Below are 23,014 nucleotides of genomic sequence, written 5' to 3' on the forward strand. Positions count from 1 at the left end.
CCTAGCTTGTAATAGCAGAAATGATTAAGATAAAAAGGCAGATGTACAGGAGCACAATTTAATAGCAGGATAAGTATCTTTAATTCATCTTAGTACAAAATGGCATAGGTTTATACCAGCCATTTATTAATTAGAATCACTATAAGAAGTTATTAATGTACAGTATATTGCAAAGTATAAAGTGTGTTAGTACAATAAGTTACAGGAAACCTGAGTGGATGACAAGGTGACAAACATTTATGCTGGCTTACTTAAAAAAAAAGCCACAAACACCACACAGTAACAAAACTCACACTGATCTAAAAATTGGATGGGCTTATGATAAGTTAGAAACCACACAAAGTCATTTTGAGACATAACCACAAAGTGCATTTCTCAAACCCATGAAAAAAAATACATGCCTACATTGAAGTTATGGTCTTCTGCATAAAAACAGTTCTATTTATACCCTAATATGGTTAGGGTTACAAAGTATCCATTCAAAACATGTATTTTGCCATTCTATAATGGATCAAATTTTCAAACGAGCAAGGTTTCATATTTAATGGTCACATGAAATGCAATCTCACCTAAAGCACCAGATATATTTTTAATTTTAAATGCATGCATGCTAGGTAACATGTAACTATAGCCCTCACATTTAAAGGGGTTGTAAAGGTTCAATTTTTTAAAAATAAAAATAACAAACATGTTATACTTACCTGCTCTGTGCAAGGGTTTAGTACAGAGCAGCCTGGATCCGCCTCTTCTTCCATGCCGGCACTCCTGGCTCCTTCCCTTCATCGGCTGCTCTCACGTAGAGTCGCTTTCCATGGGGGGCACCTGAGCGGGCGTGCTCCTGAGTCCCACTGCTGCATCCATTGAGACAGACAGTGGGACTGGGCCCCAACCCCCACTCCAGTGTCACTGGATTTTATTGACAGCAGCGGGAACCAATGAGGACAGAGACAGCATCTGGGGCCGCTGGGCTCCTGCTCATCGCTGGAATGGATGGGTTTAAGTAAGAAAAAGGGGGGCTCTGAGAGCAGCTGCAGCAAAGAAGGTTTTTCACCTTGATGCATATAATGCATTAAGGTGAAAAACCATGAGACTTTACAATCCCTTTGAAAAGGGGAGCTCCATTGTTTTGTTTTATTTTTTCTTGACAAATACTGTAGTTGCTGACTTTAAAAAATCAGGTACTTACCAGTGCTTGGAGTCTAGCACTGTGTTACCGCAGCCAGTTCTTCTTACCCATGTGGGTTCCTGGCTGTGTCTTCTTAGATATGGGAGCTGGCTGTGACCTCCTGAGGAACCACAGCTGGCTCCCTACTGAGCATACGCAAGCTTTCACAGCACACCATGGATGATCCCGCAGTCTTAGAGATATGTGACATGTCCCAGAAGGTTGTGGGTGGGGAGTAGCAGGGCAAGGGTCATCATTCTTGCCTAGATGGGGATTGTGAAAGTGGGAGGGGGTACCATTAAAAATTGGTACCCCCCCAAAAAAAAACCTGTATGGGGGAATGGGGGGGGGTGTTAACGTTAACCAGCAGTACTTCACTTTTTGAGTGAAGTTCCGCTATAATAACTTCTCACAAAGATCACATTACCCACCCACCTGCTCACCCACAATGCTTTCATCTGCATTTCTTATGAGAAGGATTGATTCACCTTCAGGCATTATCCATATATTTAGGTGCTGACGGATGGGCTGTCTTTTGATAAGAGATGATAGAGTCTTTTTAATCCTGGTGCCTGTAGAGTTTTTAGTTTAAAGGTTCACAGATGCTTTGTATGTTTCTTTCATCTCTATGCAGTATGCAAAGCTATACAGTAATCCAGAGTGAAACTGTGCATTTCTGCAGGAGCTCACAATAATAAAAAACAGTCACTGCAGTCTTGTATTGACCCCCTCCTGTAGTTTTCTGCAATCAGCCTGTTGGGGCTGGATGTGCTAGGTCTCTGTTCTCTGCACAAGCTATGTGCAGCACAGTGATGATGTCATTGCTATTTTTACAAGGTAATAAATGGGTTTGCAAAGGCATTGGGTGCAAACAAAACGGATTTATATAATTTTTGGCTATTGCTGAATATTGTGACAAGTTAGGTATTTTAGTGATATAGTGTCCTTCGCGCTAATTGGATCATGTAATGTGAAACAAAAACTCATATATGTTAAATTATATAAAAAATACTTTGCAGCACAATCTGAGTGTTCACAAAGACACTAAATGGTGATGAATAGAGAAAATGATTTTGCGCAATATTTTAGTGAATAAAGGTGAAATTAATAACTATAAATAATGTGCATCCAGTGCACATCCAGTGCACATCAGGAATACAAGTGAGAGGGCGCTGAGAACGCCAGATTGTAATTTTTTACCTACTTTGCCTGTTTTATCTGTCACAATCCCACATATAAGAGACTCTCCATTATAATTGATTGTTTTCCATGGACTGAATCACGTTCATTATTCCAACTGTGCATTTTATTTATATAGTTTTTTAATTTACCTATTTTAGTGTATTTTTAATTTAACCTTTCACTGCGGTATTATCAGCACACATGGTCATATTGCACTGCTTTGCACATATTATAGCTTTTCTCTTTATTTATGAGGATTCACAGCATCCATTATACATGTGAGACAACTTTGTCCCTGTAGTGAGTGTTGTTTATGCCACATCATTTAGTGCACTACTATTTAGAGGTTTGTATGCCTTGCACACTGGATGCATATTATTTATAGTTATTAATTTCACCTTTATTCACTAAAATATTGCGTGAAATCATTTTCTCTATTCATCACAAGTTAAGTATTTTGTAGCTAATTGGTAGTGCAAAACAGTGAGTTTACTCAACGCCAGAAGTACATTTCAGGGCTTGTTTTGCCCACTTTCATTTAAAAGAAAATAAAAAGTTCACAAATGAAAGTCTTTCCACACAGGGGTTCTCACCATCAATATGACAAACAAACTATATTCAACCTTATGGCTCTCTTTGCAGCTCTACTGCTCAGGCCTCATGCCTAGGTCCTCCAGACCATCTAACACACAGTTCCAGTGCCCGTGCACAAAACGTTGTACCTTTGTCAGCTTGACTTCTTGTCCTGAAGCTTCCAGATGCTACATTCTCACAGACTCAGGCCTTTGTCTGTCCTGACCTGGACAGTATGGTGCGACGTGCACCTCTCACAGCTCCCTTCACACATTGACCCCCTTGGGATGGTGGGGAACTGACGTCTAACTCTGTTTCTAACATGAAGCCAGCATACACCTGTGCCATCAGTGTGCTTGTTTCCTAGAAAATCTGGCCCAGGCTGCCATGTTAAACAGTGGCACGGCCTCACCCTGCCTCAATTTGTTGGAATTTTTTGCCTGCAGTTTTGAAAAATTATAATATTGCTGTACAATATATTGTGGCATACCAGAAATGTATTCATGCAAAGTTGTATAGTTTCTAAAAGGTGCACTTTACCCAGCCTGTAACTGATATTTCCAAATAATAGCTAGCTAACCCAGCCTGTAACTGATATTTCCAAATAATAGCTAGCTAACATTTATAATTATGAGAACAAAAACAAGACACATCATAACTCTGCTTTGAATTAGCACACAGGCTATGTTCAAATTCTTAGTATTTCCTTTGAACTTCCAAAAACAAATGGAAGTTAGGGAAATGTAAAAATGAGTAGACCCTATTATGTAATTATCACCGTTAATAGAATGTAAGACCACTGAGTTTGTTTAGTACTCTGTTCCAAAGCTGTGTTCTTTATTGTATTTAGTAGAATTGTTTTAAATTCATTTAGAATATCCTAACCTGAAATGTTTATGCTCAGCAATGCTAATGATAATTCTCCCTAGTATTTAATTAATACGTTTTATGCAATGTAAGATTATTTTCCAATACTAAGTATTTTGAGTTTCCTGACTTCATGGTATAGAGTAAAATATTAAAAGAACAGTCGGTTTGCTAAGAAAATGAATACATATAAATAGATTATAGAGAAGCATAACTACAATTCTTTGGGTTAATACTTTATTTGCCTCTTGCCTTTCTAAAGAACACACATAATCCAGTTTACATTTTAATAGAGTAAAAACAGCCATTCCAATTATCTACTTCCAATTGCACAATGCTGTAACCTTCAGCTTTGCCAAAAAGGCCAACTAATTTTTCCAGATGTTAACGCACAGGTTGTGATTTTCAGGGCCAGACCCACAAACCAAAATGCCAAGGTTAAAAAAAAAAACTAAGAATACTACTTTGGAAAATATTTTTGATCATAATATGCATTTCCAGCATTATGGAACTTATTAGTATGGAAATAAAAAATGTTTTTGTTATATGCCAAAATCAAATGCCATTTCTGCTATACTACCTAAGGCAGTAGTAGTAAAATAACTATAAGTAGACAAATGTAAATAAGTTATCTGTATCTGGCACAGCATTTGACTTACAGTGGGGTGAATCTAGCCAATCCACGTTGTTCTGTTTTATTCCTTAGAACAGCCAGCTTCCAAAGAACAGACACCTGCAAGCAAAGAGGCAAATGAAAGTATAAGGCAGCTGAGATTTTGATTTAAAGCATGTTTATTCAATCTGAAAAATAAAAAGATGTGAGCTATTACATTTATGACTTTAAGAACCTTATATTTTATGACACATTACTAACAGCTGGAAGCTGTCTGTGTCCACTCTCTTGCATAACTTGAATAGTACACCACTGGCAAACCTATACAATTTTAAACTAAATAAATTTGATGCTGCAATGAGATTTTGTGATTCAAACACTGTAATTAATATCATCGTCAGCTTCTGATCATCGTGAATGATGTTGATCTATATTAGTGAACAATGTAATTGATGTTTACATCAGGGGACATTAAATAAAAAATCTAACAAAGATGTTTTTCAATGGTGTAGATGTTTTTACTCATAATTTACCTTTTTTGAAAAATAAAAAGGAATTAAGGATGTGAGCTAATGAATTTATGACTTTAACAACCTTATATTTTATGACATACTACTAACTCTCTTGCATAACCCAAATAATGCACCATTGGCAAACCTATAACATTTTAAACTAAAATAATTTGATGCCGAAAAGAGATTTTGTGTTTCAAACACTGCATCAAAAAATTACAGTTAAAACTATAAAAAAAACATACTGTACACATTCAGGTGGCTTTAAATGGTGTGTGTCCAGGTACATGTAGCCGCGATCTGAGATATAACTTATTAGGGCTCTTATTCTGAACACTGTGTTGTACTTGTATCCAGTTTAACTTAGCTTTACAGGCTGAATATTTAAATTGGTAGTGCCCCTTGGATTTTAAAAACACGCTTATGCAGTCAGTTAGGAGAGAGACAAATTAAGAAGGAAATAACTTCTCATTACTAGGGATAGGTGAACTGTGCAAAATTTCGTTTGCAAGAGGTTCTGGGAACTAAGCAAAAAAATGCGTTAAACCCAGATATACTATGGCTCCAGACACCATTCCAAGTCTTTGGTAGCCATATCTTCTAAAAGCCAATTGCCAAGATTTTGTTAAAAAAAGGGAATGGGTAGCTGGGCACTGCCATCTGGGACATGTATCAAGGCAACTATTTTTTAAATTACCAGTCAGTGGGAAGAGTGTATTTAATGCGAATTGAAGGGCAAGATTATAAATACACAGATGCCCCAAATGACATGCTTTAGGGATTCCTAAAACCTGTATGTGAATCTGCAGAGCAGTGGGATGTACTCCTTTAAAAATTACTTTTTTGGGGGGCAGGAGGCGGAGCCTAGCGGAGCAGACATGCATTGTTAGAGCTCCACACCGCTGAGGAGAGAAGAGAAGGACAAAGCGGAGCCTGCAGGCTCAAAAGGTATCCATTTGAACCTTTTTGCCCCAGGGAACAAACTGTGAAAGTTTGGGCAGGAAATATGGTACTGGGAGGAAACCGTGGCAGAAATAAAAATCACCTCACAAAGAGCTCACAGGCACTCACTGCAGCTGAAGCAGCTCCAGTCACCTCACAAGATACAGCATCAGGGCGCTCTCACAGACAGAAAATGTCACAGCAAAACTCTCCATTTGAGTCAGATACAGAACAAATCCTCTCACAAACTTCTCCACAAGCCTCCTCAGTATCCCCAGTAATATTATTACAATTTGAAAAGATGCTTCATAAAGCTTTAAAACAAACCTCAGACCAAATAACAAAAAGCCTAACCAAAGAAATAAGAGAGCTGGGAAACCGCACCACAGCCTTAGAAATAAAAATGGATGAAATTGAAATTACAACCCAAGAAAATATAACAGAATTGGAACAATTAAAAAAAGAGAATTTAATACTTCAAACTAAGCTCGAAGATTACGAAACTAGAGCCAGACGTTCAAACTTGCGCATAAGGGGAATACCTAAACCTGTGACAGACCTGCAATCTACTATTACTGCTCTATTACAAGAACTAAAGCCAGATATCCCTATTGAACGTTTAGAAATGGACAGAATACACAGAGCCCTCACAGCCAAAAAGAAAGATGGACCCCCACGTGATATAATCACAAAATTTCATTATTACAGAACGAAAGAACAAATACTAATTGCTGCAAGAGAAAAAAAGGAACTTAATTTTCAAGGACACAATTATCAAATTTTTGCTGACCTATCCCAACTTACTATTACTAAAAGACGATCCATGAAACCCCAACTAATGGAACTACAACGCCACAACATTATGTATCAATGGGGCTTCCCCTTTTCAGTCAGATTTAACTACCAAGGTACAATTTACAGAAGCAGATCAGCAGATGAACTACAACAAACCCTTTTAAAATTAAATCTGACAGAACCCACAAGCAGCAACACTCCCACACGCAGAAGAATGGCATCATCTCCACCTTCAGGCAGCACCCAGATTTCAGAACAAAATGGGAATCATCATTCTCACAAAAGAGGCCGTTATGCCACATCATCCATGAACCAAGAAGATTCAATGGACTGACATCCAAATTCCTGATATCTCTTCATTTATTATACTAAGAGATGGTTCTCTATAAAAAACCTATATTTATAACTGAATGTAACTGCATTCTGATAGTCACACACTGTGTGGGATCATGTTACATTCCAGTTATATTTCTTATTACTTCTGATTCATATAGCCTTAGAATATATAAGTGAAATAAGGTAATTCTTGTTCAGTTATATATTATCAGGTAATAACAATAGATTTATTACTTTTTAGGACAAATATGTTCAATAACCCAGAAGTAATGGAAGCTTTTTCTTTCTTTTCTTAAAACAAATATATACTAGCACTATATATATACTATATACTAGTTCCTAGAATTATGTTTTTGTTTATTCTAATCTGAAGCAATACAACCTTAATTTTATGAGTTAACATTTCTAAACAGTTGCATATGAATAAAATATGTAATTGTTTACTCTAAAAGGGTTAAAATCCCAAAATAATTCAAACTATCTTCATCAATACCAATGTTATTAACAGTACCTTTCTAACTGAATTATTTAGCCTAGGGCAAGACTAACCATATACAACCACCCTGGAATAAATAATTTCAACAAAAACTATATTCTGCACTCCAATTAATGAAACATCATTTTGATGTCTTTTGACATAGCACTTCTCTCCTGTAAGCGGAAGATCCGTGTATCCCCATTAGCCCTCCTCATTCTCCCAACCATATTATGTGGGAGTGTGACGAAGGCACTTATTCCCCTGAGAGAGATATTTATTCTCTTTCACGGGTAAATTGTGATTACTTGCAAAAAATAATTTATACAATGTATCATCTAATCTCATATGTTTTTTGTTTACTCTTTACTCCAGAATTCACTGGTTTCTTTTCTATCTATTCATCTCTTTAGTCCACACAGGTTGATCTGCGCAGTCAGCTCTGCATAACAAAAAGTAAGTCAAAACTATTTGATCTGTTGCCATGGCACCACTGAATATACTTTCCCTGAATGTTCAGGGAATAAATGTCCCTCAAAAAAGGACCAAAGCCTTCCGTACTTTCCATAACAAGAAGGCTCACATAGTATACCTCCAAGAAACACACTTCACCAAAGATTCTACTCCAAAATATATTTCTCCTTTTTATCAACAAATTTACACGGCTTCTGCCTGTACCAAGCAAAGGGGAACTCTAATTGCATTTCACCGATCCACACCATTCACCTTATCATCAGAAATTAAAGACCCAGAAGGTAGATACCTGATACTCATGGGTTATATAATGGATACAGCAATCACGGTGATTTCCTACTACGCTCCTAACAAACAACCTACACCATTCCTCTCACATATATTACAAGTGATTAATACACACAAAATAGGAACAGTGATAATGTGTGGGGATTCGAACCAGGTCCTCCTCCCATTTCTAGATAAATCACCTTTTACACCATCCAAAATAACCTCTAGATTACCTTTTTCTCAACTTCTTTCCAAATACAATCTGGTAGATTCATGGAGAGAAAGTAACCCAATGAAAAAGAAATTCACTTATTTCTCGCACCCTCATCAAACCTTCACCAGAATAGATCATATTTTTCTAACAATAGGAATGATACCAGAAATTATTGCATCAGATATAATTCCGATTCCGTGGTCTGACCATAATGCAGTATACACTACTATAGCCTCAGCCATACCAAAAGCGCATGACCCAACGTGGTACTTACCGGACATAATGCTCAAACACCCACTACATCAGATGGCCATTGAACAAGCTTTAAAGGAATACATATCAATTAATAATACAACAGACATCTCCCCAATAACACTGTGGGAAGCTCATAAGCCTGTCTTGCGTGGTACAATACAAAGACAAATGGCACTATTTAAACGGGAACGCAAAAATCTAGCAAAAAAACTAGAACTCAATTTTAATGCAGCCTACATATCATTTCAAGATAATCCATCTCAGAGTACAAAATCTCATCTGGAAAAATCTAGATTGGAATACGATCTATTTCTCACTGAGTCAGTTGATAAATCCCTCAAACGCTCCAAACACAATTTCTACATGAATACAAACAAACCAGGTACATATTTGGCTCGGGCATTAAATTCAACTAACAAATCTTTCAAACCAATACGTTTGAAATTATCAAAAAATGTTTACACTTGTAATCCAGTTAAAATAGTCCATAAATTTCACTCACATCTCGCAACTTTATACAAGACAAACAATGAATTTAATCCTACAGAGGCTGAATCCTTCTTCTCACAAATAACCTTACCTGAGTTATCTCAGAATCAAAAAAGCAGTTTGGATGAGCCTATAACTATAGATGAAGTTGCTAACGCCATAAAAGACCTAAAACTTAACAAAAGACCAGGCCCAGACGGCTACTCGGCTTTATACTATAAAACATTCTCAGAAATACTCTCTCCCATTCTCACTGAAACTTTTAACAAACTTCTAGATGGACATTCTTTTCGGCAAGAAACACTAATGGCAATTGTTTGTATGATCCCAAAACCCCTTTCTGATGATACTTCCTGTGTGAATTATCGGCCTATCTCTCTGTTAAACCTTGATATTAAATTATTAGCAAAAATAATAGCAAAACGCCTCAATAGCATTATAGGAAAATTAATACATAGAGATCAAGTAGGCTTCATGCCAAATAGACAGGCAGGCGATCATATACGCAGGGCAGTGTTATTGGCACATATTGCTAAAAAACGGAAAATCCCTTTATGTTTTCTCTCGATATTAAGAGGGCATTTGACACAGTATCCTGGCAATATATGCAATATTCATTACAAAAATGGGGTTTTGGACCCCACTTTTTAACATGGATCAAAGCATTATATAATAAACCCAAAGCCTATATAAAATATGCTGGATACAAATCTGAAGCTTTTAATATCGAAAGAGGTACCCGACAGGGTTGCCCATTATCTCCCTTATTATTTGCCCTTATACTCGAACCCATGGCCCAATACATCAGAACAAACCAAACTATAACTGGCATTGAAGTAGGAGGTATTACACACAAATTATGTATATTTGCAGACGATATATTACTTTTTCTATCATCACCACAGGTCTCTGGTCCTAACTTAATACCAGCTCTTGATGGATTTGCAGCCCTATCCGGCCTTATGATTAATCCTAAGAAATGCCTAGTGCTTAATATTTCACTCACAAACATGGAATTGATCCCGGCTAGGGCTGCACTCCCATTCACATGGGCAGAAAAATCAATCCCATATCTTGGAATTCATTTAACAGCATCTCATTCTGACTTACTCTCAACCAATTATCCTCCTGTATTAAGACAGATCACAAATCTAATAAAACAATGGTCGCAACTTCCTTTATCCTGGATAGGGAAGATTAATGCAATCAAAATGACTATTCTACCCAAATTGCTTTATCTATTCAGAGTCCTCCCTATTCCAATTCCTTCCTATTTTTTGAGAATAGTACAAAAAAGAGCAACTTCGTTTATATGGGGCTCTTCTAAACCACGTATACCTATACACACACTACATCTTCCCAAAAATAAAGGAGGCCTGGGATACCCTAATTTTACTAACTACTACAGAGCAGCACATTTGGCCAGTCTGTCCAAATACCATGCAAAACAGGAAATCCCATTATGGGTATTTATAGAAGCTTCAGAAAATGACCCTCTATTAATATCAAATTTATTATGGCTTGATCCTAAAGACCGCTTTAAAATTCATAATCCCATAACTAAACACTTCTTATCTCTCTGGGATAAACTAAAAACCAAATATCAGTTACAATCTCCACACAATCCTCTCCTTTCTTTTATCAGAAATCCGGCCTTTTATCCGGCATGGATCTACCCAAATTCTTTTAAAGCTTGGACAACATCAGGCATTCAGACACTAAATGATTTCATAGCATCTAAATCATTCCTTTCATTCCCATCGCTTAGAGAAAAATATGATCTACCAAACTCTGAGATATTTAGATATCTCCAAATCAAAAATTTCTATACACCATTCCTAAAGGGGGATACACCATTATCCCAATTATCCATTTTTGAATCAATCTGTACAAAAGATCCATTTGCTAAAGGTACAATTTCATCACTTTATGATCAATTATATGGAGTAGCAAATCTTAATAGACCCTCTTACGTTCAGAGGTGGGAGGAGGACCTGGGACGAACTTTAGAAGACACGGACTGGTCTAACATATGGCTCACATCTAAGTCATCTTCACCCAACATCTTAGCACTGGAGACAAATTATAAAGTCCTAACTCGCTGGTACCTTGTACCCGCTAGAGTGGCAAAATATTCACCTAATACCTCAGCTCTTTGTTTTCGAGGATGCTCAGAAATAGGCACATATTTACACATATGGTGGACGTGCCCAGTAATCCAAACCTTCTGGAAGGAAGTCTTCGTGATTGCATCTAAAATATTTAAAAAAATAATACAACCAGATCCATATTTAACTTTACTTAATCTAAAACCGGAATGGTTAACACTCTCTCAATTCAAACTTATGATCCAACTAATAACGGCTGCAAAACAAACAGTGGCCAAGGCATGGAAATCTCCTACATTGGTACTAGCAGAAACAATTCACAGAATGAATAATACAATGTCCCATGCTAAGATGGTAGCCATCGATCAAAATCAAATTCCAAAATTTGAAAAACTTTGGCATCCTTGGATAAAACAACAGTTCCTGTCAAACTTCAATGACTCTGTCCTGTTGCCATGGTAACAGATTAAATGACTTACAGCGACACCCATTCTAAGGCTTCAAAGAGAACTAAAAAGAATAATAAACTGACGAGCGGGACAACCTTGTGGACCATACCTCTACCTTTCAACCCTTTTTCTTCTTTCTCTTTCCTTTTCTCCACCTTACGATTAAAGCTCATTATCAGAATTTATTTGACCTATATACACTCTACTTGTAAACAATATGTATAGTAGGTATAAATCATTTAAATACCTACAAAAGTAACTAAGGAAATGATATATATCTTTAATTTAGGTTTACGTGAACCCAATGTTTAATATTTGAAATTTCATGATATTTACCTATATAAACCCTACTGTAAAACAATAAGCTTACTTTATAGATCCTTGTAAACTTACTTTATGTATCTTTATAACATTGTATACTCAATAAACTTCTTTTGACAAGGAAAAAATTACTTTTTTACATTCTGGCTGGCTTGTTTTTAAATCAACAAGCTAGGGATCCTGGGGGAAATCTTTGACTAAATATAGTCATAACAATATTTGGTCAACTACATAACCCGGAATTCCTGCCACTGTGTTTACATTCCAGCAGAGCTTGGAAGTTGTCATTTGTTATCATCATGGGGGTGAGGGGGGGGTCAATATCGGCAGCTACTGATCATTGGGAATTATGTTGATCTATATTGCTGAACAATGTGATGTTGGATTTACATCAGGAGACATAAAAAAGGTGTTTTTCAATGATGAGGATGTTTTTAATCACAATTTACCTTTTTTATTTGTGCATGAGTAACAAGGGTTGACTGCCCCCCCCCTCCCCCTCTTGTAAGTTACTCTCCCATTGTTGAGAGCATATGTAAATGGTGTGCTGGCCCTCAAAAGAAAAATAAATGCTGTGACGTCCCTTGAAAATTTTAAAAAGACCCTTATCCAGGCATACAGTCTGGAAGTGCCCTTTAGAATAAGAGTGCCCCCAGATATCCACCCTCTCATGTGAATGAGCACATCTTGTTACTCATTCAGAAATAAAAATGGAAATAATAAATGAAAACAGTCACACCACTGTAAGTCTTTTATTGGGAAAAAACCCAGTAAAATAAATAAATAAATAAATAAATGTCTCCCGATGTAAATCCAATGTTGACCCACAAAGTAGATCTATTTCAATCACAAAGAGTGACACCTAACAATGTGTTTAACATTCTTGATATAGGGATCCTCCTGAAATCACCAATGAGCTGGACATAACATTTAGGCTGGCCATACTCGGTTTGAATCTCGGTCAGTTCAACAGGAACCAGCCGACATTCGAACCATTAATAGGCAGGCTGAATGTATCAAGTTGATCAATTGCTCAACTTGGGTACAAACAGCCTGCCGGGGTCTCTTGCGATTATCGCTAGTGGCTACTGTAGCCGCTAGTGATAGTCACTGTCTTCTCCCGGCAGGGATGGCTTACCCTGCCAGCCCTCACCAAGGGAAGGCAATGGCCTGGTAGGAGGGATTATCGCATCAACACTGTCTGTGTTGATGGGGAAATTGAGTGAATTTCTTAGATGCAACCCGTGGTTTCAGTAAAGAAATTTGCTCCGTGTATGGCCGGCCTTGAATATAATGCTACAGAAAGCTGTCAGAACCTGCAGATATGCAACAATATATGGTCAAAGACTACAGGCATGCTACAAGTGATGGCCAGAGACTTCAGAACTTCAGACATATTGCAAGAGATAGTCAGAGATTGTCTAAATTGTATAGAATTTATTCAGATTCTGGGGGCATTCTTCAGGAGATAGTCACTGACTGAAAACACATGACATTAGATTACTATAGATCACTGCTATTATACCCCTTTCACAGGTCAATGCTTCATCATATGTGCCTACAGCCCACAATTCTAAATTGGCTTTACAATCATTCTCTTTAGCATTGTCTGTGATAGGAAAGCTTCAGTTAACAAATTCTGAGACAGTGGCTTAGTGACAACATCATCTAGGCCAATGGCATAACAAACCACCTATAATGCTTTCCTATGAATCACTAATAATGGGTAGTTCAAACCCAGAGAGGGTTGCCAGGAAACTCCAAAATATTAAACTACAGCCCACAACAATGGGCAGAATGATATCAAACATTTTCTAAATTTACACCAGAAAAGTCAATGTTATACTGAGACCCACAAAGTGCATACCAGAAACTCCATAACATCTCATAACATAATGTATATTCCATCAACAAAGATCCATGATTGGTGGGGCCAGATTATGGCCCGTACACACGGTCCGAAAATTGGACGACAGATCGTCTGTTTTTTTTTGCATGCTAGTCACATATTGAAAATGGAGAGGTTACTAAAGTTAGAAAATTCTCGTATGACAGAATAAAAAATCGGAAGTGATGTAATGTGTTGTAGTGTATTTGTATTGTATTTTCGGATGACAAGTGTACTGATTAAACGAAAATCATACGATCTGGTGTCATACGAGAAAAAATGTTGTGCTTGTCCAATCGGATAATATGGGATGAACTGTTGTGATCAAAAGCTCTGTACTAACGATCCAATTATCGTACGATCGGTTCGAAAGCTGTATTTTTCATCCGATTTTCAGATCGTGTGTACTGGCCATTAGCAAAAGATGAAACCTAAGCCATTGTTAATACAAAGGACTTATTAAATTGAATATGTAGGTGAAGTGATACACTGCAGGTTTGAACAGATGAGAAATAAAAGGCTGATTCCCATTATGGCTTAGTAGTTTCCCTCCTGCTGTACACATACCAATCCTTATGTCAGTAACCGGCTTGCTTAATAATGAATGAATAGGTCAAACCTTGCATACATCTGAGAACCATATATTAATACCTAAACAACTTATAAATAAAATGACAATGCATGATTGATTGTATATATATATATATATATATATATATATATATTGTACAGGACGCCGTGGCTGGGTCCTGGAAGGACGCTATGTTTCCCCTCTGTTTGGACTGTGGTCCCTTTAAGGGAACAAAAAGGGTTAACTCACCTGTCAGAGGAAGTGGGTTTAAAACAAGACAGGAAGTTGGAGTGGATGGTGGAGGAGTGTAAAGGAGAATGGGGATGGTGGATGGCGTTTGTTGTGCTGCAACAAAAGTGAATAGCAGTGTCCTGCCTGGAAGTCTCCTGCCAGGGGAAGCTAGCTGCAACAGAAATTAAGGACTGTTTAACTGCGATAGCAGTTCTGGACTTTGCAAGTCGGTGAGACTAAAACCTTTTTCTTTTGTTTTTGCTGCTGTAAAGCTATTTAAGTTCAATAAATCTCCTTTTGAGTGAAAAGCCTGTGTCCTGCGATCTAGCTGGTCCCCCAAACATTACAAGTGGTGCTCGAATGCGGGCAGGACAGAGTAACAGGCATTTTTCTTGCTGTTTTTTTTTTTTTTTTTTTTTTTTGTGTATTGGACTTAAAACTGACATTTAAAGGGACAGTACAGTGGATTTATGTCCTGGGTTAAAGCCGCACAAACCCTGAAAGCTGAAGCAATGGAGGAGCTAATTAAACAGCTGTCCTTGGCTAATATACAAGCGCAGACTCGCCATGAGGTACAGCAAGAAAACACTCGCCTGTTGGTGGCCCAGTTGGCAGCCCAGCAAGCGACCCAGCAAGAGGTTATGCAGGCTCAAGTGACTGCCTTAAAAGAAGTAGTGCAGCAGCTTTCTCAGGGCCGTGAGCAAGCGGCTGTTGCCCCTGGCAACCAGGTGACCGTGAGGGCAAGCCATTTTTTGCAGAAATTGTCCCTGAGTGATGATGTAGAGGCATTTCTTGCTACATTTGAGAGGACGGCAGAGAGAGAAGGGTGGCCCCAGGACCAGTGGGCCGGCCTAATTGCTCCTTTCCTAACCGGAGATCCGCAAAAAGCCTACTTCGACCTGCCACCAGATCACGCTAAAGACTATCAAAAATTAAAGGCAGAAATATTGGCTCGTTTGGGGGTAACTACAGCTGTTCGGGCCCAACGAGTGCACCAATGGAAGTATCGTCCAGATCGTCCACCACGGTCTCAAATGCATGACCTGGTGCAACTGGTAAAAAAATGGCTGCAGCCCGAAATGTTGTCTGGCCTCCAAATCGTGGAGCGGGTCATGCTGGACCGATACCTAAGGTCACTGCCAGACGACCTTCAACGGTGGGTCAGCCATGGAGACCCCAAAACAGTGAACCTCCTTGTCGAGATGGTAGAACGATACACAGTGGTGGAGGATCTGCTTGGCCCTACCAAGCGCCAAGGACCCAGTCTGCCACGGCCTATTCGTTCGACTGCTGCCCTTCGAAAGGACGTTCCCCGGAGCCCTGGAACCAACACCCCAGAAGGTCAAGAGTCACTCCCGATACCTTCTCAGCGACCTGTTCCTGTTCGGAGAGGAGGGGATGTACAATGTTGGCGATGTCATTCCTGGGGCCATACCCGGGCCCACTGCCCACTGCATGAGGAGCCCATGGAATGCGGGGTTCTTCGGAGGGGGTCTTTTTATGCCCATAAAGCATGTACAACACATATCGATCTTGGAGAAGAGAAATTCGAGTGTGAAGTCCAAGTGAACCACCTCCCTGCCCGGGCTTTGCTGGACTCCGGAAGCATGGTAACCCTGATCCATCCTAGAGTGATTGGGAAGATCGGTCCGGTAAGAAAAACTTTACGGGTGGTGTGCATTCACGGGGACACTAGAGAGTACCCTCTCATCTCGGTGACCATCTCCGCAGCATGTGGCACTGGTACTCAAGAGGTGGGGGTGGTAAAAAACTTGGTACATGATGTGATCATAGGACGAGACTGTCCGTTATTTGCAAAACTGTGGGGACAAGGAGAACTACCTGAACGGTCCAGAGACTGGGGAGAAACTAGTCCCTCTGTTCCTGCGGTTGAGAGAAATAACCCTGAAATGCCGAATGTTCTTGAAAATGCTAATGATTTGGTTAATGGTGATGAAAGTAGTGCTGATGTTATTAAGGGTGTCAAGATGTGTGGTTCACAGACCTACCTGAACACTGAAGAGGGGGGGGAACCTTTCCCACTTCAGGTAATGCTGGGGGAAGAGGATGAGGAAGTGGCCGTTACCCCTGCCCTGCCGGATTTGGGTGTTCCGCAGGGGGCATTTGGTACTGCCCAGATGCAGGACCCCACTTTGGCCCATGCACGGGAACAGGTGGTAGTATTAAATGGGGTTCCCCAAGAGCCAGGTGCGAATGAGCGGTGGCCACACTTTGCAATATGTAATGAATTGCTTTATCGGGTTACCAAAGTGAGAGAAAATGTGGTAGAGCAATTATTGGTACCCCAACAGTATAGACGCAAGGTCCTGGACCTGGCCCATGATGATGTTTTAGGGGGACACCTGGGAGTTGAAAAGACGGAGGCACGGATCACCGACCGGTTTTACTGGCCAGGTCTGAAAGCAGAGGTAAGGAGATACTGTACCTCTTGTCCCACCTGTCAGTTGACCGCTCCGGTGACCCACTTCCGGAATCCTTTGGTCCCTCTGCCCATAATTGAGGTCCCATTTGAAAGGATAGCCATGGATATAGTAGGTCCCTTGGTGAAGTCGGCTCGAGGTCACTCCTAAATACTGGTGATTCTCGACTATGCCACCCGATATCCTGAGGCGCTACCCCTGCGAAATACCTCCTCTAAGGCTATTGCCCGGGAATTATTCCAGTTGTTTACACGGACTGGTTTTCCCAAGGAAATACTAACGGACCAGGGCACCCCGTTTATGTCGAGAGTTATGGCCGACGTGTGTAAGCTCTTCCGGATTAAACAGCTGCGCACATCGGTCTACCATCCCCAAACGGATGGGTTAGTGGAACGCTTTAATAAGACCCTTAAATCTATGCTTAAGAGAGTTGTACAAAGGGATGGGAAAGACTGGGACTGTCTGTTACCAGCTCTCCTGTTTGCTATCCGGGAAGTGCCCCAGGCCTCCACTGGGTTTTCGCCCTTCGAGTTGGTATATGGGCGGAGACCTCGCGGACTACTGGATTTTGTTAAGGAGGAATGGGAAAGTGAACCTAGTCAGCATAAGAGTGTTCTTGAATATGTTTCCCAAATGCAGGAGAGGATCCGAACTGTGTTGCCACTAGTCAAGGAACATTTACAAAAAGCTCAGGAGGCTCAACGACGAGTCTATAATAGGGCTGCTAAAATAAGGAATTTCCAAGTGGGGGATCGAGTAGCGGTGTTGATTCCCACTGTGGAAAGTAAATTCTTAGCCAGGTGGCAAGGCCCCTTTGAAGTTGTAGAAAAAGTGGGAGAGGTGAATTATAAAATTCACCAACCGGGTAAGAGGAAACCCTATCAAATATATCATGTAAACTTGTTAAAGCCCTGGACAGAGAGGGAACCAGTGACCTCCCTGGCTAGTGCAAGATTGGAGCCTCGGGTTGGGGTGGAGAGTGTCCAAGTAGCAAATACCCTGTCTAAAACCCAAAGCCAGCAGGCAAAGGAGTTCTTGCAGAGAAATAAAGAAAAATTTTCAGACTTGCCAGGGCTCACGAGTACCATAGAGCATGATATCATCACGGAACCAGGAGTCAAAGTTTTTGTCCGGCCCTACCGCATCCCAGAGGCCCAAAGGAAGGCTGTTTCAGAGGAAGTGAAGAAGATGTTAGACCTGGAGATTATTGAGGAATCGCAGAGTGAGTGGTCGAGCCCGATTGTGTTGGTACCGAAGCCCAACAGGACTCTGCGATTCTGCAATGATTTTCGGAAACTTAATGAAGTTTCACAGTTTGATGCCTACCCCATGCCCCGGGTAGATGAGCTTATTGAGAGACTAGGTCCAGCCAGGTATATCACTACATTAGACCTTACCAAGGGATATTGGCAAATCCCGTTGACTAAGGCTGCTAGAGAGAAAACTGCTTTTTCTACCCCAGAGGGGAGTTTTCAGTACAAAAGGATGCCTTTTGGATTGCAAACTGCTCCAGCCACATTCCAGCGAGCAATGGATAGGATTTTACGACCTCACCAGAAATATGCCTCAGTGTACTTGGACGACATAGTCATTTTTAGCAGAGACTGGGAATCACACTTGCCCAAAGTCCAGGCAGTGCTGGACTCTCTTTGGAAGGAGGGGTTTACAATAAACCCTGAAAAATGTCCTTTGGGAATGGAGGAGGTGAAATACCTGGGCTATATCGTGGGTAGAGGGGTGGTGAAACCTCAGGTCAGCAAGGTAGAGGCTATACAGAGTTGGCCCCGTCCCCTCACAAAAAAGCAGGTACGTGCATTCTTGGGCATGGTGGGATACTACAGGAGGTTTGTACCCAACTTTGCCACGTTGGCGGCTCCATTGATCGATCTGACTAAGGGTCGGAAATCGGTCATGGTGGAGTGGAATGCAGACGCTGAGAAGGCCTTTTTGGAGCTCAAGTCGGCACTGTGCCAACACCCTGTCCTGGTAGCACCCAATTTTTCAAAAGAGTTTGTTGTCCAAACTGATGCTTCTGATGTAGGATTGGGAGCGGTGTTGTCACAGGTTATTAATGGAGAGGAGCACCCGGTAGTCTTCCTCAGTAGGAAGTTAACACCAGCGGAAAAAAACTACGCTATAATTGAACGAGAGTGTCTGGCCATTAAGTGGGCTCTGGAATCCCTCAGATATTACCTTTTGGGGAGGAAGTTTAGGCTGATTTCTGACCATGCCCCTTTAACATGGTTGAGACAGGGTAAAGGGAATAATGCCAGGGTTACTCGGTGGTTCCTGGCACTCCAGGAATTTAAATTTGTAGTGGAGCATAGGCCCGGGAGACTGCATCAAAATGCAGATGCCCTCTCCCGAGTCCATTGTTTGAGCTCCACTGTTGCCTCCACCTCCATGGCGTTGGGGCACAGGGGGGGGATATGTACAGGACGCCGTGGCTGGGTCCTGGAAGGATGCTATGTTTCCCCTCTGTTTGGACTGTGGTCCCTTTAAGGGAACAAAAAGGGTTAACTCACCTGTCAGAGGAAGTGGGTTTAAAACAAGACAGGAAGTTGGAGTGGATGGTGGAGGAGTGTAAAGGAGAATGTGGATGGTGGATGGTGTTTGTTGTGCAGCAACAAAAGTGAATAGCAGTGTCCTGCCTGGAAGTCTCCTGCCAGGGGAAGCTAGCTGCAACAGAAATTAAGGACTGTTTAACTGCGATAGCAGTTCTGGACTTTGCAAGTCGGTGAGACTAAAACCTTTTTCTTTTGTTTTTGCTGCTGTAAAGCTATTTAATTCAATAAATCTCCTTTTGAGTGAAAAGCCTGTGTCCTGCGATCTAGCTGGTCCCCCAAACATTACAATATATATATATATATATATATATACAGCTGTGCTCGAAAGTTTGCATACCCTGGCAGTAATTGTGAAATTTTGGCATTAATATTGAAAATATGACTGATCATGCCAAAAAACTGTCTTTTATTTAAGGATAGCAATCACGTGAAGCCATTTATTATTACATCTTTTTTTTTGGATCTTTTTAAAATCACAATGATAACAGGAATCACCCAAATGGCCCTGATAAAATGTTTATATACCCTGGAATGTTTGGCCTTGGTACAGACACAGAAGGTGGCACACACAGGTTAACTCTCACATGGATGCACTAGGCAGGCTAGACACTGAGCCATGAGGAGGTAGAAAAGAACAGTCAAAAGACCTGCATAACAAGGTAATGAAACTTTACAAAAATGGAAAAGGATATAAAAAGATATCCAAAGCCTTGAATATGCCAGTCAGTACTGTTTTATCACTTATTAAGAAGTGGAAAATTAGGGTTTCTTTTGATACCAAGTTCAAAGTCAGGTAGACCAAGAAATGTTGCAGCCAGAACTGGCAGAAGAATAGCTCAGGATACAAAGAAAAACCCACAGGTAACCACCTGAGAAATACAGGCTGCTCTCCAAAAAGACGGTGTGGTTGTATTTAAGGAGCACAATTCATCGATACTTGAACAAAAAACAGCTGCATGGTTGAGCTGCCAGAAGGAAGCCTTTACCTTGGCAATGCCACAAAAAGCCAGTCAAGGTATTGTTGGGCATATTGTAACCAAGCTTTTTTTGTGAAACTTGCATAGTATAGACTTCTTTCTGGCAACTTGACCATGCAGCTCTTTTTTGTTCAAGTATCATTGTATTGTGCACCTTAAAAACAACCACACCGTCTTTTTCCAGAGCAGTCGGCATTTCCCTGAGATTACCTGTGGGTTTTTCTTTGTATCCCGAACAGTTCCTGTGGTGGTTGTGGCTGAAATCTTTCTTGACCTAGCTGACCTTGGCTTGACATCAAGACATCCCAAACTTTTCCACTTCTTATTAAGTGATTGGACAGTACTGACTGGCATTTCCAAGGCTTTGGATATCTTTTAATATCCTTTTCCATCTTTATAAAGTTTCATTACCTTGTTACGCAGGTCTTTGATTGTTCTTTTCTACCTCCTCATGCCTCAGTGGCTAGCCTGCTTAGTGCATCCATGTGAGAGCTAACAAACTCATTGACTATTTATACACAGACACTAATTGTGATTTAAAAAGACACAAATGTGGGAAATTAACCTTTAATTGCCATTTTAACATGTGTGTGCCACCTTCTGTGTCTGTACTAACACCAAACATTCCAGGGTATGTAAACTTTTTATCAGGGCCATTTGGGTTATTTCTGTTATCATTATGATTTAAAATGGATCCAAAAAACTATGTGATAATAAGCGTCTTTGTGTGATTGATATCCTTAAATAAAAGACAGTTTTTTGACCTGATCAGACATATTTTCATATTAATGCCAAAATTTCACAATTTCTGCCTCGGGGTATGCTAACTTTTGAGGACGACTGTGTATATATATATATATATATATATATATATATATATATATATATATATATTTATTTAATATGTATTATACAGTGACATAGTAACACAAATCCTGAGGTATCTTGCCTTTGCCTTCATGTCTCTGTAATTTCTACTGAAAAGTTGTTAAAAGTAATTGCCTTTAGTTTTTTTTCTCTTCTGCCCTTTACATGCCCCAGATAAAGGTGATTTTAAAAACTCACAGTTTACAGTTACTATTAAAAATAAGCAGCACAGCTGGTAAGATAACAATTTCTATAATATAATAATCACATAACAAATGTTGACAAGGCTTTTATTTTAGAGGGGTAGTACATAATTACTGCATGGCTGATTGGAAAGGTGTATTATCTCCTGCAGTATGGAAATGCTGCAAATTTATTTCTGGATTAATCATTTTTTGTAATCAAAGATTTCTAGTTCTATGTAATAGCTAGTATAAAATACAGTGGCAAAGTGTCAGGGACACAGTAAACCGCAGTAATTCATCAGACCTAATTTTTAACTAATCTTTTACTGATTTAAATGCAGAATTGCAAAATACATAAAATCATTACACTTTGAGATACCTCATTAAAATAATTTTTAGTTATATTAAAGGTTCCTTCAGATCTATGCATTGCAGTATTGAATGGTAAATAGATCAGTCTGAGCAGAGTTCGGCAAACACAGTACAGTAGAAGGTTTGCAAACGCAAAAACCCATTAATGTCTATGGGAGGGCTTTTCATGATGCTTAAAAGGCAACATTGAAAATATACACAACTTTAAAATAATAGGCTTGGGGGATAACTTAAAGATACATGTGGAAGGTTACAGCATGGTAAGATGTAGTTATTTAAGAGTGACAGTAAAAAAAAAAAAATGTGGGAAAAAAAGTGTGTGGTTCTCCCTAAAATTTCACCTAGGCCCTTAGTCAGGCATGCAGCCTGGGTGGTCACGTGTGGTTCATAAAGGGGATGGATGGTGCGGGCTCAGTTCTCTGGTCACCCAGGCTGCATACTGGGTCTAGTTGGAATTTTAAGGACCTCTACCCCACCTTTATTCCCCAAAAAAGAATGTGGGAGTTTGTTAGGGGGACTTATAAAGGAATTTGAAAGCCCCCTTTAGAATAAAGGGGCGTCCAGATATCTACTCCCTCCCAGAGGAAAGACTACAGGCCCACAAATGTTTAATTGAAAATAAACACACCAACACCTTGGAAAAGTCCTTTTAAAGCAGTGCAATCAAAAATAAAATAAAAAATGGCACTGATATTCTTTAATGTAAGTTTACATCAATCCCAATGTCCATCAATGTAAATCCACTGTCAATCATCAACTAAACTGGGCAATTTGGGACAACTCTTTTGCCAAGTGCCCAAATGTCGAAGAAACTGGATTCAACTTGAACCCAGGTTAGAACTTAACCCAAATCTCATCATATATAACTATTTAGG

At 39.7% G+C, this 23,014-nt stretch overlaps 1 protein-coding gene across 1 annotated transcript in view; it reads right to left on the reverse strand.

Annotated features, from left to right (window-relative positions):
- The window catches only part of TBL1X (transducin beta like 1 X-linked), a gene marked incomplete in the record, with an annotated part of 495,828 nt that overhangs the window by 305,425 nt on the left and 167,389 nt on the right, over window positions 1-23,014 (reverse strand). Inside the window, 1 exon segment of the mRNA XM_073616359.1 lies at window positions 4,447-4,520.

This window comes from Aquarana catesbeiana, linkage group LG02 (genome assembly GCF_042186555.1).
Source record: "Aquarana catesbeiana isolate 2022-GZ linkage group LG02, ASM4218655v1, whole genome shotgun sequence".
NCBI classification, from domain to species: Eukaryota; Metazoa; Chordata; class Amphibia; order Anura; family Ranidae; genus Aquarana; species Aquarana catesbeiana.